Raw genomic sequence first — 16,231 nt, 5'->3', positions numbered from 1 at the left:
CAAGATGTATGAATTCTTGATCGTTTTTCTTGCATGAATTAGTAATATATGCTAAGGATTGTAAATTGCATGATTTTAAAGGGCTTGCTTTCCTATAGTGTATAGTCATGATTTGCCTATTGAGATGTTTTTATATGATATACCATGTGTGCGGGTCGCACCCTTAACCTCATTTCAAGAGTGATGGTTGAGAGGGTTACTCATTTGAGCCTTAACCCCTAGGGTAACCCAATGACCTAATCCGAGTATATGGGCCTTTACCAAGCCAAGATTGGATTATGAACCCCCATGGGGCCTAGACAGTAAAAATAAATAATGATTTGAACTAAAAAGGAAAGTGGAAAGACTTAAAAATTCGTTTGACTATTATCACTGGGGGTTACCGAATTGTCTGCTTTCGACTGTTAGTGAACTACTCTCTATAAATGGTATTGGCATTCTCTCTAAGGAAAGTGAAATTGCGACTGATTATAGGGGCCACAATGGCAAAGTATGACCATTATCATTCGTCTTCAACTATTATTGTAGGGGCCACAATGGTGAAATACAGTTGTGGTAATTATTCTCGAACCATTATACTATATATTGAACTGAACTGTTTTCCATTTATAGTGGTAGTCGGGGATCCCTTCTGCCATGTGTTGGTATATATTAAAATGGTTTCGCGCAAAGATCTGTAAAAGCTGTAAATGAACCAAATCGTTTGATGGTATAGCTAGAACAATCGATTGATTTCCCATGCTTTGATTGCTTCCTTGAATAGTATATGTTTCTAATTGTTCTGTCATGACATTACCATGCTTCTTAGAGCTTGATTGGATGATTTATATTATTGTTCATTGATGTTGGGTATGGTATGGTATGTGCAAGGTTCATTAATGTTCAAATTTAACCATGTTTGGATGATTGTCTATTAATATATGGTAGTGGCAGCTATTTTTATTTGGATTGACAGTATGGTATGGTTGTATATTTGAGCAAATTGTCTATTTTGCTCATGCTTTATTGTATATAATAATAAATGAAAAATAAAAAGAGAAAAGATTAAAAATATATATAATGTTAAATATAGAGATATATAAATATATATAATTAAATATATACATATATATAATATATATAATTAAAGATATATATATATATATACAATTAAATATATTATATACATATTTTGTTCATGCTTTATTGTATATAATAATAAATGAAAAATAAAAAGAGAAAAGATTAAAAATATATATAATGTTAAATATAGAGATATATAAATATATATAATTAAATATATACATATATATAATATATATAATTAAAGATATATATATATATACAATTAAATATATTATATACATATATGTAATTAAAATATTACATACATGTATATTTATAATTAAAATATTATATACATGTATTTATATATTATTAAATATATAAATACATATATAAATTTTTGTTTATATCTAATAAAATATATAAATATATATACAATAAAATTGATATAATTAAAAATATAAGTATATGAATTTAATTGAATAAATAAATACACGTTTATGTATATAATATATAATTAAATATATATGTACAATAAAATAAATAAATTGCATTGTCAAAAAATAAAAAAAAAAATACATAATTTCATAAATATAAGAGCTTCAAAGATATAACACTAGTTGAACTACTACAAATACAAATATTTTAAAGTGTCATCATTCATTCCTAAATACAAATTAGTCCATCATAGATTAAAATACAAATTAGACCATCGTAATAAAGTAAATAAGTATAGGTGTTTATATAAATTCCGACCAACCATAAAAAGAAACATAATACATCATGCAATATAAATTTTGCAACATTCCTACATCTAAACTCAAGTCTTGCATGTCGATAACAACATCTTCTATTTTCAAATACCTGCAAAAGCAAAGAAAATTAAAAGAAAAACAAAGATTATAAATTAACAAGTTTAATTAAACGAACTTGAGTTTTAATATATGTCATTACCTAGTTCTGGAAGCAAATTCTTTAGGAGATTTTTGCTACCTTTAGGAGGACAACTCAAGAAATAGATGCTATGTTTGATTCTTTTAAAAGATAAATATAAGCTTATGATTTTTGATCTTCAGTGAGACTCAAATGACCAATCTCCTCGTATAGCTAAGTCGATTTTAGAAGTTGAATTATTTAATGTGTGAGGGATTGATTTCATGGGACCTTTTCCTCCATCCTTTGGGAATTTGTACATTCTGGTGACAGTTGATTATGTTTCTAAATGGGTGGAAGCTATTCCCCTTCACAATAATGATGCCAAGAGTGTGACAAATTTCCTTATAAAGAATATATTCACAAGATCCGACACGCCTCAAACAATCATCAGTGATGGAGGTAAGCATTTTTGTAACCATTATTTGGGTGCCTTATTATCTACATTTGGTGTTCTTTATCGTGTAGGTACCCCTTACCATTATGGTCAAGTGGAGATCTCTAATAGGGAAATCAAGCGCATCTTGGAAGCACCTGTAAATGGAGCAAGGAAAGATTGATCAAAGAAGTTAGATGATGGATTCTGGGCATACAAGACTGTATTTAAAACACCAATCAGTATGTCTCCATATCATCTAGTATATGGAAAAACATATCATCTCCCAGTGGAACTCAAACATAAGGTTTATTGGGCTATGAAGTTGTTGAATTTCAATTCCAAGGATGTGAATGACAAGTGCTTATTGTAGTTAAATGCCTTCGAATAATTTAGACTACATGCCTATGAGAATGCAAAAATCTATAAAGAGCGAACCAAAAGTTGGAATGATAAGCACATTAAAAGGCAAAAATTACAAGTTGGTCAAAAATTCTTACTCTATAATACACACCTTCGATTATTTCCAAGATAGTTGAAATCTTATTGGACAGGATCCTTCACCATCACTAAGGTGTTCCCTTATGGAACTTTTGAGCTTTAAGGAAAAGAGCATAAGTTGAAGGTTAATGGTCAGCGTGTGAAGCTGTATGCAGGAGGAGATTTTGAGAAGTTGAAGTTTGCCTTAATTCTCACTTGAGTCATCTGCTGCAAACTCGAGCTAACAACTATAAACAAAGTGCTTATTAGGAGGCAACCTAATATAGATGGTATTAAATAGATAAGTACAATTTTTTTTTTATATATATAATAGAATCCTAGATTTTTCTTATTCATTTATTTTTATTTTGTTTATTTTTTTATATGCACCTCTCCCTTCTACTTTATAATTTTTTCACTAGCAGTTATGGATTCTTAATTAAGGTCTAGCCAATATGTTTTTCGATGTTGATGAGATTGCTTTGGATTAGAATACTTCTCAAGAAAAAATTCTAGTAATCACTTTTAGAGCAGGCTACATGGGCACCATGTAAGAGGAGTATTTTGTTTCTTTACTGTTTTATTGATAGTGTCCACAAATGTCACTTTTATTGCTTAGATTGAATGCATATTTGAGTCACTTATTGCCTAATTTAAGTATTCTACTTATTTTGATGTAGATCTAGAGATAAGATTCAAAATTAGAAAAATAGTGCAGCAGAACTGATTTTGTATAAAGATAGTAGCAGGTACATGACTAAGCCTTGGGCCTAGTTTACACCGAGAAGTAGTAGCTGGCATCGAAAATTTTAAATAAAATTTGCAAGGTTTTACCATCCCCTCCCTTAAGAAATTGAGTCCTCTAAATTCCCGTTTGTGAAGGACTTTAAAGCAACTATCCATGCATGTACTCAAGTGACCTCTCTAATATAATGGGCTGGTTATAACATTTTACTTTAGTGGGATCACTTTATATAGTGATTTTTTTTAACTCCTACAGGTAATGGTAAATTTGTTTAAGGGTGTGTCCATCAATTCTAAAGGTTTTAACAACTAGGGGTTTGGTGGTGGTTTCTGGATTTTGAATGTTACTTCGTGGATTTCGTAAAGCATTATGGTATTCACAACTTTTTTCTCCTATTCAGGTGATTTGAAATTTAAGTAAATTATTCTTAACTTGGCTGTTTTGCTTCCCTAAATCCCCCAAAGGCTCAATGATTCTTAAAACACCTCAATACATGAGTAGCTTTGTTCTCAGGTCCTTTAAAATGTTTATAATGGGTTATGGGATTCATTTTTTCTACGAGAATTTATTAGGAGTTCCTTGGGTAGGAAGGTTAATTATTAGCTTCATTGTGAATGATTATATTTGATTGAAACTCTCTCAAGGTTAGGTATTATACCTATGAGATTCTGAAATTTTCACGTGACCACTCTTAAGTATGGCTTCAAAACATGAATAACATGTTTGTCACATTATCATTCTTCCATTGTTGGTTTTAGAGAGCAATCTTTCCTGTCTTGTGAGTCATGGGCCCACTACACTTCCACTACACCTCTCTGATGGTATTTATTTTAAGGGATTATCCTGATGTATTAATAGCTTATCACTTTTATGTTTCTTTTAAGTGTAATGGAACTTATATTTTGTGAATATTATGTTAATGCTTTTCATTTTCAAAACATGTCTTCAAGGATTTTGTTTTTCTTCCTTAGACGGAGTAAGCTCTTTTAAGAAAAAGGGTTTTAGTTAAATGTACCTTGTCTCATTCATTGGAATGGGTTTCTATTCATCAACCTCATGGTTATTTGGACTTTTAAGATTTTGAATCATTATTGTAACCTCTATGTGGAATCCAGATAAGAACTAAATAATTAGGGCATTTTTTCTTCCTAAAAGAAGTTCAAAAAGGAGTTTTAAAACCCATCGAAGTTATGGGCGGTTATTTAACCTTCTTAAATGCTTGTTATAAGGTCTACTTATTTCAGGGTTTCCATTTCTTCTTGGTCTCTAGTGGACTTAGAAATGGTTCATTAAAGATTTACCTACGTGGGTGGTTTTCCTCCACCTTGGGGAACTTTTCTTCATCTGAAGTTTTTTCTCCCATTCAGGGAATTTTCTTCTTCTTAAAAAATTTTCTCTCACTCAGGGAATTTTTTCCCTACTAGGAAATTTTCTCTCATTTGAGGTATTTTTCCCCGTATTGGGAATTTTTCTCCCACTTTAGAAGTTTTATCTTACTTGGCGGATTTTTCTTAATTTGGGAGAAATCAAATCTCGCTGTACCCCTCCCCCCTCCTTTAGGGAATGTTCCATTTCCCCTAATCTGAGGAAATTCAATGTTTTCTTAAAGATTTATCCCATTTTCTTTCTTCGGTGGGGGTAATTCCTAGGTAGGAGTGTAAGGCTCCTGTAATTTTTCTTATCATATGCTACACTTGACAATGGTTATTACTTATTCATCGTCTCTAATTGACTTTAGAGTGAAGCCATATCTCTTTGATTTACAAAATTTGTCACATGGTTCCTATCTTCTCGAATATTTTAAAAAATTAATCTTTTCTCATACTCACATATGCTTTGGAGGGAGTTTCATAATATTGCCAAAGGTTCATTTTTTTTATTTCTTTGCAGTCTTAAACTACCAAAAATTCCTAAGCCTTATGAACAAGGGATGGTTTCGAGAAACAGGTGCTTGCACACTATTTCCAACTAGTTAAACTAACAAAACTGCTAAACATGTAAAAGTTTTACAAATTTGTGTACATATCTTGTAACAGAAATAATTAATTAGAACCAAAATACATGATGGTTTTTCTAAAAATTTAATTTATAAATAATATCTCAATTTATTTCTACCTTACTATAGAAAGTTTAACCAAAAGCAAGATGGTTTCCTTCAAGGTCTCCTGTGGTCCTAAAACTGATGATATTTAATTTATAACCATAAATTTTTTTATAAATATGAGAAACTATTGGTTATTCCTTTCTTAAATACTAACACATAACATATATCACCTAAAAGTTTCAATTTATTTTACTATCCATGAAACATATTCAATTCATCAAATTGTAGGTTCTCAAATTCATTTATGACGCACTCAGAAACATGCATTCAATTGTCATTTAACAAAAGCAAGAAGACACATTTAAACTTATAATGACTTTTCATAAAGACAAGAATTTTACAACAAAGATTCGAGTAATTAATAAGAGAACACAAAATTTTAATGTCTTAGATTTTACCAAAGCTTACCAAGTTGGAAATCCCTAAATTGTTCTTTCATAGTTTCTGTGTTAAGCTCTTATTTTCCTAATTTTTTTCTAATATATATTATTGTTAGTCATTGCTTCCTCTAGGCATTTTTTTTCCTTTGATTTTCTATATATCTTCTGTAGCGCCCGGGAAATTAAAGAAGAAGAGAGAAAAAAAAAAAAAAAGGGGGAGGGGGGGGGGGTTTACATCAGCAGCCACGTCAGCAGACCCAGTCAACAGTCCCGGCCAACCGGGACCTGCCACGTGGCAAGACCACGTCGATCCGGGACAGGCCACGTTGGCGATCCGCGTATGCGCGATCGGACGGCCCAGATCGAACGTGCGATCGGACGGCCCAGATGCAATCGCACAAACGGCTCAGATTCAATCAAAAACGGACGGCCCAGATTAAATCAAAATGGACGGCTGAGATCAAAAGGCAAAAGGGTATAAATAAGACCCCCACACCAGACCACAAACCCTAGCCGCTTGCCCTCGCCGGAGAAGACGAACCAGAAGTCGGCCGCCGCCACCCGCCGCCGCACCGGAGGGATTTTTGACCGCCGATCGAGGTAAATTTCATACCCCCGACTCGTTTTTCCACGCTGATTTCCCCTGTGGCTAAATCGGAGCTAAAATCCCGGCCAAACGGCCAAAAAATACGACCGAAGCCCAGCGGCGCCGCTGCGCCCCTCCTCGATTTTTGCCTCCGATGAGGCCCTTCCCGACCTCTGTTTAATACAATTTTTATATCACCGTGATCACCATTCTTTTCTCTACAGGTTGATTAGAGCCGAATCACCAAAACACGAACTTCACCGGAGAGCCGCCGCACCCGAGAGCACCGCCGCCGGTAACCTTCGGTTTTCCGTAAATTTTTGGCCCCCCGAGGGCCCTAGAGTTGTTTAATCGCAAGGATCGATACAAGTGTGGCCGAATTCGGCCGAAAACGGCCAAACCGAGGCGAATTGCCGCCGCTTGCGGTGGCGCCGTCGCCGGAGCACGGCGGACCCGCCGTGCCGAAAATGCGATATTGGCCGAAAGGGGCCCTGGGCCTAATTTGGGATTTTTTTGGAACACGTGCAGGTACCAGTAGTGCGTTTCAGTTCCCCGGGAAAAATTCAGGAAAAATTAGGGACAGCCTGTAGGCGCACTGTGAAGCCGTGTTCGGACCCCGAAACGTGTAAGGACCCCTCACCCTATCTCCTATCACGGTATTAAAGTTCAATAAATGATAAAACGGTATTCCATGAATCAACGAATGTGTGAAATTGCTTAAGGTCGCTAATGGAGCCCGAGTCTAGTGTGTTTGACGGTTAACTGTTATTTGGCCTGTTTTACAGCTTTAAATGCAGCATGAGGTTTGATGTTTTCATTTATAGTTTCGTGTGCATATTTTACTGTTTTACTGATTATGGATTAAATGACTGGGATATTGATACTGTATGTTGTCTGTTTGGCATAAATTATCGTTTTGCTTGTTTGTATGTGGATTCATAATGCTGACTGAGGGAAAAAGAGAATGAAAGATTATGTAAATGGGTAATTATATAATGTGGTCAGCCTGACTAGATATCCTGGGAGATGGTGGACGGACCGGGTCCGTAGGGAACCCTACCGGGATTGTGGTCTCCCATACCGGACGGGGTATGTAGATCTTATGTGTTTTGGCGCCCATACCGGACGGGGTATGGGGACGGCCCGTTTCACCCTCATACCGGACGGGGTAATGAGGTTTATAGTTTGGCGCCCATTACCGGACCGGGTATGGGGACGGTCCTAGAATATGATTTCAAGTGTTAAGGGTTAACGGGTAGCGGGACCCCTATGGATCCCCATGGATACTAGTGGGCTGGTAAATGAGGAAAATATGTTGTGTAACGATTGAATTACGAAAGGCTTGATAAGTATTATGTTATACAGTTTATATATGATTTCATGATGATGATGATGTTATTGCTTTCGTATATTGTTTTTTATGAATTTCACCGAGGTAAGTGAATGGTAAAGGTTTTATTATTGATAAAAGGATTTGTTGAAAATTATGCTCCATTGGTCTTTTTGTATTTTCTACCCACCTTTACCTCCGTGACGGTGAGATATCGTGATGTCTTTACTGGGCTAGTGTAGCTCATTTCTTATTTAATCATTTCAGATCAAGAGGACATCGTTCCCGATTCGGTTCCGCAGGAGGACGACGAAGGGGATGCCTAAAGACTCCATAGTCATATTCGTAGCTTTTACTTTCAAGTTTCTCCTTTAGGTAGTTTGATCTTTTATATTTTGTGAGCACGTTTTTGGTTTTAGTGTAAGGGATGTTATTCGAATTTTGACTTCGCTTCCGCATTTGATATTTTTAATATACAATTCATTTTAAAAATTCCGGGGCCGTTACATCTTCTAAGCTTCTCTTCTTCTAGCTTTTATAAAGCCTTAAATTTCTCTCTTTCATTTTTACTTAATGATTCTAAAGCTCTAATGATGAGCTGCAAGCATGTTTTAACTTTTTCACGAGGTTGTGCCCTCTCTCTTATCTATTTTCTTAAAAAAGGCGAGGTTTTAGATGTCATTCTTCTTCTTTAGCTCGAAATTTTGCTCCATTTTCTCTTTAGAGGTAGGGTTCTCTGACAGGGTTCCCTAATCTCAAATTTTGTGCATTTTTTTTTCTCTGCTTCATTTTTTGCTTCTCTAAGATCATCACATTCTCTTCTTCTTTATCGTGTCTTCCCTAATCAAGAGTTCTTACTCAATGATCACTCATCATTATGCTTTTACCACCATCAAATGGCCGTAAGACCATTGAAACACACATCTCTCTTTCGTCTTCTCATAACCCTAATAAAACACCCTTATGCATTTTTTAGTTATATAAGCTTAAGATAATTAAAAGAATCTTAAACGACAATGTTTCACATCCTCGATGTAACCTGAGCTTTTATAACGAGCTTGTCGTTCTACAAGGCTAAGTAGGGATGGGCAAGAGGGAGAGAACAAAAAGCTCTGATGACTTAGAAAGAGAGGAAGTATTTCAATAGTGACCTATCATTGGATCATTTCTACATTAATCTTATTTTACTTTTTTTTTAGTTTGGTATGTATAAGTGGATGGGGTAAAATGAATCATTATGTTAGTGATGATTACAAAATTATCAATAACTATGTGCCCTATTTCTTTTCTTATAGTACAAAAATGTTATAACAAATAAATAAATAAATAATAAACTTAAATATGCACAAAACTAAAAGTGTCAATTCAAAAGACGCAAACGAATTACATTATATTATGATAATGCCTTTATTTATTAGCACCAGAGTATAATTTAAGCTAAAAGAAGTAAACACAATAATTAAATATACAAAAAAAATTTAAATATTTAGAATAAATATATATTATGATTTGGTTAACAATTTTTTGCAAGGTGACATCAACATGGAACAAAGACGTAGTTTTTCCTAGAACTTGAGAAAAGGTTCTTTCAGAAGTGGCTTTGTGAAAATATGAATACAATTTGATCATTAAAGAAGACAACATGAACTTGAAGTTATTTTAAGCAAGTTGTTCCCAGATGAAGTGATGCAGAACCCAGGATCAACTATTGTGATCAAAAACCTGCATATAATATTAGTAAACAGAATCATAAAACTCTCAACAAATATTCCCTACTTAACCCAATAATTCACCTGGAATTATAAGGGTAATTGGGATAGTTTAAATTGATTAAAAATGTCAAAAATATAAACTCAATAAGTTAAAAAGACATTTCGAATGAAAATTGATAAAATACTATAAGGGATTACCTTGATAAGTTGAATCAATCCTCCACTCAAAAAGATAGTAGAAGAACTCTCTCAAAGAGTAATCACAATAGCATAAGCTAAAGCAAACCTTAATTTTATTAATTTGGCATAATTGATTAATTAATTACAACTTAAAAATGGGTCCTTTATATAGGCATTCACCTTACATATTTGAATAAAACTCAAAAACTAGAATCCTAATTAAATTCCTGACTTTAACTTAATCTAGGAAAGTATTAAAATAATAATTAAAATAATATGAACTAAGTAAAATTAAAAGTCTTCTTGAAAAGTGTTAGAGTTGTGGCTGAATTCTCCATGCTTTATTTGACTTGGATTTAGTCTTTAATATTTAATTAATTTTTATGATAGAAGTTGAGTTGGAATATGCTTTAAAAGCTTTCAATTTGAAGTAGAAAACAATTCCTCTTCCATGAGAAAATCAAAAATAAAATTCAAGAGAAAATTCAAGAGAAAATCTAGGAACTAATCTAAGAGAAAATATAGGAAAAAATATAGAGAAAAAGATCTAGGTAATGATCCAACATTATCCATTAGAAAATTAAAGATGGGAATTTTTAGGAATCTTTTGTATGAATTCACCTTGAATTCTTCTTGCTTCTTTGCTTGATGATTTATCTTTCCCTTTGAAGTAGAATTCCTATGCATGTAGTTCATTGATTTAGTTGAAAATATATCCAAGAAGGACTCCCAATTTGCCTTTAATTTAGCCACCAAAAGGAAGATAAGTGAGAATTTTCCCTCCGGTAGGATTCCCGCAGGGCAGCAATTCTTTCTCCTCTAGAACTCTTCCCATGAGTTTTTTTCTTTCTAGGATGCATTCTTGGTTTTCTTCTAGGACTCTTTTTTTAGCCGCAAGTAGATTTCTCCTTGACATGGAATTTTTCATGAAATTCAAAAGAAGAAACTGTTTTCGACATAAACTTTTCATGAGGGAGAGAGATCCTGCGCGGGCAAGACTCTTTTTTCCCTCCATTTCTTAGAATTCTACTTGGACTTTTGAGTTTTTTTGTGGCTTGGTTGTGCTCACATCACAAAGAATCTAAGGATTCAATTAAAGCAAGACTCTATATATCATAATAAATTAAGTCAAAAGTATTTTTGCAGATATGACAAGTTAATTTTATCATAGTCATAAATGGTTTTTCTTCAACGCATGCTTGACATAAATTAAAAGAGTTATTGGTTTACTTAAGGCACGGAAAATGAGAAAATTTTATTATAGAATGAATGGTTTAGGAGTGAGGGTGACTATAACAACCCAGGAATCACCGTACTTAATGTGTTGTGTAAAACTCCTATTTATTCAAGCCCTAAGGCCATTAACTATTTAAATTTATGTTTTAAATATTTTGTATAATTTTGAATTTGCTTAAAATTTTATTATTATTAAATTATTATAATTTTATCACTAATTTTTGAAATTTCAAGAAAAACTGAGAAAAACAGCGAAGAAATCTTAACACAGCACACATGGCCAGCCGAACGTGCGCCTGCATGCACATTCCATTCTATGCGGGCACAAGGCCCACAGTCTGAGCGTGTGTCACATCATGCATGGATATCACGCAGCTCTGCGCACCTGTGAGCCTGCTTAGATTGTGCAGGTGCCTCGGGCCATCGAGCCTACACTCATGGCAAGCCTCAGCTTATCACGGCAGGCCTTGGGTAGCACACGCTGCCCTCAGGCAGCGAGCTCTTCCCCTTAGGCATTGAGCGCCACTGTTCGATCGGGGCGTTTTCGCCATTAGGAGGCTATGCCATCCCTTGGACAGGGCACCTTCGGCCTTTGTTCCAGTCGTCACGTCGCATTAGTCAACTTTTCACTACCTTTCTCCTCATGAATTCACGCCATATGGAAAAAATCTGACGACTCATTTAATCTATATATAGGGGCCCCTCCCCACCACTTCTTCTCACACCATCTTCATTTTTCTTCATTTAAAAGCTTTATAGAGAGAGAAAGAGAGAGCTAAAGAGAGAGAAGGGAAGGAAAAAATAAAACGAATGTAGGAAAATCTACAAGTTTTCGGTAAGGAAGATCTTGGTATTTTCTTATACATTCTAAGGAGTATTTCTAAAACAATAAAATTGAAATATTATTTGATTAAATGAAAAATGTCATGCATATGTTAAAGTTTTATTTAAACATCTTATGAGGAATAGAAAATGTAATACTTGCATGATTTAGTAAACTTGTTTATGTTTGAAATTTAATTAAAGTATTATGAATATGATGATATGTGTGGTAATGCATAAGATGTTATGATTCTTACTCGAGAAACATGGAAATTATGTGAAAAACATGAATATTATTATATGAAAAACATGGATATATGAGAAAGGAGATCATCGAAATATCTACGCATGACATTTTATATTAACATGATCTATTAGGCTTTTTATCTCTAAGAGATTCTATTCTCCCATATCTAGTCTAAAAAAACATGAGAGGATTGCTCCCTATGGAGGACAATATACCATCTAATGAGAATGGTTACGCATATAATTGTAGGGGTCATTATGGCGACATACAGCCATGACTATAGTTTACATATTCCTACTATTGTGGTTGGCACGGCCATAGTCGTAAAACGTGTCAAGGTTTGGCAAGTCATAAATCTGTTGTGGTTTAGCAAGCTGTAAATATACTGAATAATAAAATGAACTTATCTTTCCATAGTAGTAGCTGAGAATTCATATTATCCTCAGTAGATATAGGTTAGAATGGCTTCGTGTGAAGGATAGGTAAAAGATGAAAAAAAAAAGCATGATATGATTTATATTTGTTTTATTTTCTCTATTCTATGCAATATATGATTATCTTGATGTTGACGTTTTTCTAAATATAATAAAGAGATTTTCTTTAATATTGAAATGAACTTACAACGATCACCGATGGTAAGTAGTTTATGGTATATCTCTTTAAAGTTTAAGCACTTTTAAAATCTGAAAAATGTTGTTTAAATATTATATTCCTTATTGAGTTTATGAAACTCACTCCTTTCCATTCCCCTCCTCCCCCCCTCCCCCCGTTCAATGAGGATGATAATGAGGAACCGCTCGTCAATTTACCTATTGAAGCCTTTGAGGATTTCGTGGATCCATAAATTGTTACAAATGCATGTTTTGTTCCTCACTCTAATGAGTCCATCTTGAAGAGGCTTATATTTATTATTTTGCCTAACTCGACCTCAGTATTGTAAGATTTGGAATTCAAATTTTATTTTATAAGGGGATTGTATTATTTATTCTACTACATATAATTTATCTTGATGCACTCGTAATTTGTTTCTGTATCTGGCTCCCTTATGTTATATTTAGTATATACGATGTCACAAATTGTATTAGAGTAGTTACGCAGAATAATCCCTTAATTGAGATTATAGTCTAGGAAACCACTCTAAAAAAACTGAAGAGATTTCCTTTCTCGAAAACTAGTCCATCAACTCATTGTCTCCCTTTTCTTTTGTAGGACCAATGACTCGAGGGAGACAATCAGTAAAAAGAACCAAGAGACCCGAAGCCCAAGACCCACCGACCAGGACCAAATGCTCTTTAGAGTAATTCAAGGCCTAACTGCAACCGTAAGAAAGAACCAAGCAAATTAATGCCAACATCCCCCAACCCAAGACTATCGCCCTATTGACCGTTCCATCTCCCATAAGATTGTCGAGTTTAGGAGATTAAACCCACCCTACTTTGAAGGAGGACCCTTTGGCCGCAAAAACTTGGATTCTATAAATAGAGAAGCTTTTCTCTGTCCTGGACCTGATAGAGGAATATAAGGTTCTATTTTCCACCTTTCTGTTGACCGATGACGTCGAACACTAATGGCGATTTAAGAAAGATGTCCTACCCTCCCCCACCACTTGAGAAGTTTTCATGGATGCCTTCTTTGAAAATTTCTTCCCTGTGCACATCCGAGAGAAGAAAGAAAACGAATTCTAGGACCTCTATTAAGGGAACATGACTGTTAACTAGTATGCTATCCAGTTCACACAGTTGTCTAGGTTTGCCCCTCTGATGATTACCCTAGAAAGTCATAAGACCCAAAAAATTTGGAAGGGTCTTCGTGCTTATATCTACGATCAAGTGGCGATCCTGAGGCCCAGCTCATATACCGAGATGCTTGAACATTCTCAGTTGATTGAAGATCTCATCTTGATGTGGCACTAATACATCACTCAAATCTGCTCCCTTCAATAGCAGCATCAGCCACAACAGTAGAGGAGAAGATTGCCTGACCTTGGCAACAATCATCCTAACAAGAGATCCCATGTTGCCCTTGCTCCTACCTTACCCCCACCCACTGAAAATCCTACTAAACCTGCCTGCCCATGCTAGCATTACGAACACTTCCACAGCGATCAGCTTTGTTGGCGTCTGTATAACTCCTGCTACAAGTGCAGAAGCACTCAGCATTTTGTGAGGGATTGCCCTTAGAGACCCAAAGATGTGGCCTAACTAGTTGCCTAGGGACATGTCTACCACCTTGATGAGCCTGATGTCCTTACCACTCCTACCATCATTCAAGGTATACTTTCTATTCACAATAACACTGCTCGAACCTTGATTGATACAGGTGTTACCCACTCTTTTATATCTTGTTCTTTTACTTGTAATTTAGATATTAAGCCTGAACCATTAAATGAAACATTAGCTGTAGAAATACCCTTTAGGGAACTTTCAGAAACTCACTGTGTGTATAGGAATTGTAAGATAAAAGCCTCAGGAAGGGAACTACTGGTAGATCTCATATTTTTAAATTTTTCAGGATTTGACATAATTCTAGGTATGGATTGGTTGAAAAAATATAGCATAATTATTAATTGTAAAAGTAACATTGTAACTATTCACTCGCCTAAAACAAAGTAAAATGAAAAACTTCTTTTAGAAATATATACTTATGAAAATCATTCTTTGCTTGTTTTCCCTAACCTTATGGTGAACAAAAATATAGACACTAATCTTACAGTTTTTACAATCTCTGTGGTTTATAACTTTTCAGACATCTTTCTAGAAGAGTTATTAGAACTACCTCCCTTTGGGAGATAGAATTTTCCATTGACCTGCTCTAAGGAACCTAGCCCATTTCGAAGCCTACCCACTGTATGTCCAATTCCTAGTAAACACTTAACAATATATGTCCAATTGAGAGAATTTCACTCCTATTACTCTAAAACTATCAATTATAAATAAATTTACGAGCTGACCAATTCTCACAACCTAATTAAGTTCAATACTACTAAATTGCAACTAAAAGAAAGCTATAAATTAAATAACAAATTTACTTGTAATTTAGATTACATCAATGACTCTAGTAAGAAAATTTAGCCAAACATGGTGTATTGAGCAACAAGAATTATAACTAAGAGAAATTTAATCATGTAATAATCAAGAATAAATTCAAAAAAATATTCAAATATTCGAGTTCTAAACATTCTTAAAATTTTTATCCCGAAAAAAATGCTAATAAAAAAATATAAATATATTACTTGGTTAGTTTCTCTCTCTTTCCAACTCTCTATTTTGTTTACCTCTCCACCAAGTCGTGCCGGGTCCTCTAAGCTCACCGTCAAACTCTACTTCTATTTTTCTGAGTTTATCTCTGCAATTGCACTTCTGCTTCGACTTGTTTCTCCACTCAGCGTGCTGCTTCACTTCTGCTCTCCAGTATCTCTCTCTCTACCTCTGCAAGTTTCTTCCCTTTTTTTTCGTCTGCTACCTTTCTGGTATTCCTTTTTTATATGTGAAAAAAGGGAAGACATCCCATTTCGCATGCCTTTTCTTCCTTTTTCAGCATCCTCTTTCCTCTTTAACTCTTTTTTTTATTTCCTCTTCAGCCCTTTTCCTTTTTAGAGGCCACCCCTGCCTCTTTATGTTTCTGCATGTATATATATACATAGTTTTATTGACTGTTGCTCGGCGGGTTTGCAGATCTGGGCCTGGGTTGCTGTTGCTGGTTTGGGCCGATTTTTTCCTCTTCTCTTCTTTTCTTTTCAACCTTTTTCTTCTCTTTTCTTCATCAAAGCACATGCATCACAATTTTGCTTATAACTTGATTTTGTAACTCTAAATGCATTCTATTTTTTTTTTTTTTTACAAATTTAAGTTATAAGAGTATAAAAAATATGATAAAAATATAACATATGAAATACCCTTAAATCTAAATCTTTAATTGTCCTCAAGCAAAAAGACCGAAAAGAAATACTTAAAATCAAACTTTTCCACCATGTTCATCTATTCAGCTTGATAATTTTGAAATTTTTATCAATTGAAAATTCAAAAGGAATGTTGCAAAAGATAAATAGATTATTAC

The 16,231-nt window shown here is 34.3% G+C and overlaps 1 long non-coding RNA gene across 1 annotated transcript; it reads right to left on the bottom strand.

The window, feature by feature from the left end:
• Positions 1-9,361: 9,361 nt before the first annotated feature.
• Positions 9,362-15,780, bottom strand: LOC148253419 (uncharacterized). Its single transcript, XR_015812820.1, has 2 exons — positions 15,450-15,780; positions 9,362-9,700 (listed from the first exon to the last, which is right to left on the bottom strand). It is a non-coding gene; the product is annotated as an uncharacterized LOC148253419 (long non-coding RNA).
• Positions 15,781-16,231: the final 451 nt, after the last annotated feature.

Source organism: Carica papaya, chromosome 6 (assembly GCF_054855325.1).
Source record: "Carica papaya isolate Zhongbai chromosome 6, ASM5485532v1, whole genome shotgun sequence".
Classification (NCBI taxonomy): Eukaryota; Viridiplantae; Streptophyta; class Magnoliopsida; order Brassicales; family Caricaceae; genus Carica; species Carica papaya.
The sequence above is the reverse complement of the archived record's forward strand: the minus strand, read 5'-3'. Positions and strand labels throughout refer to the sequence as shown.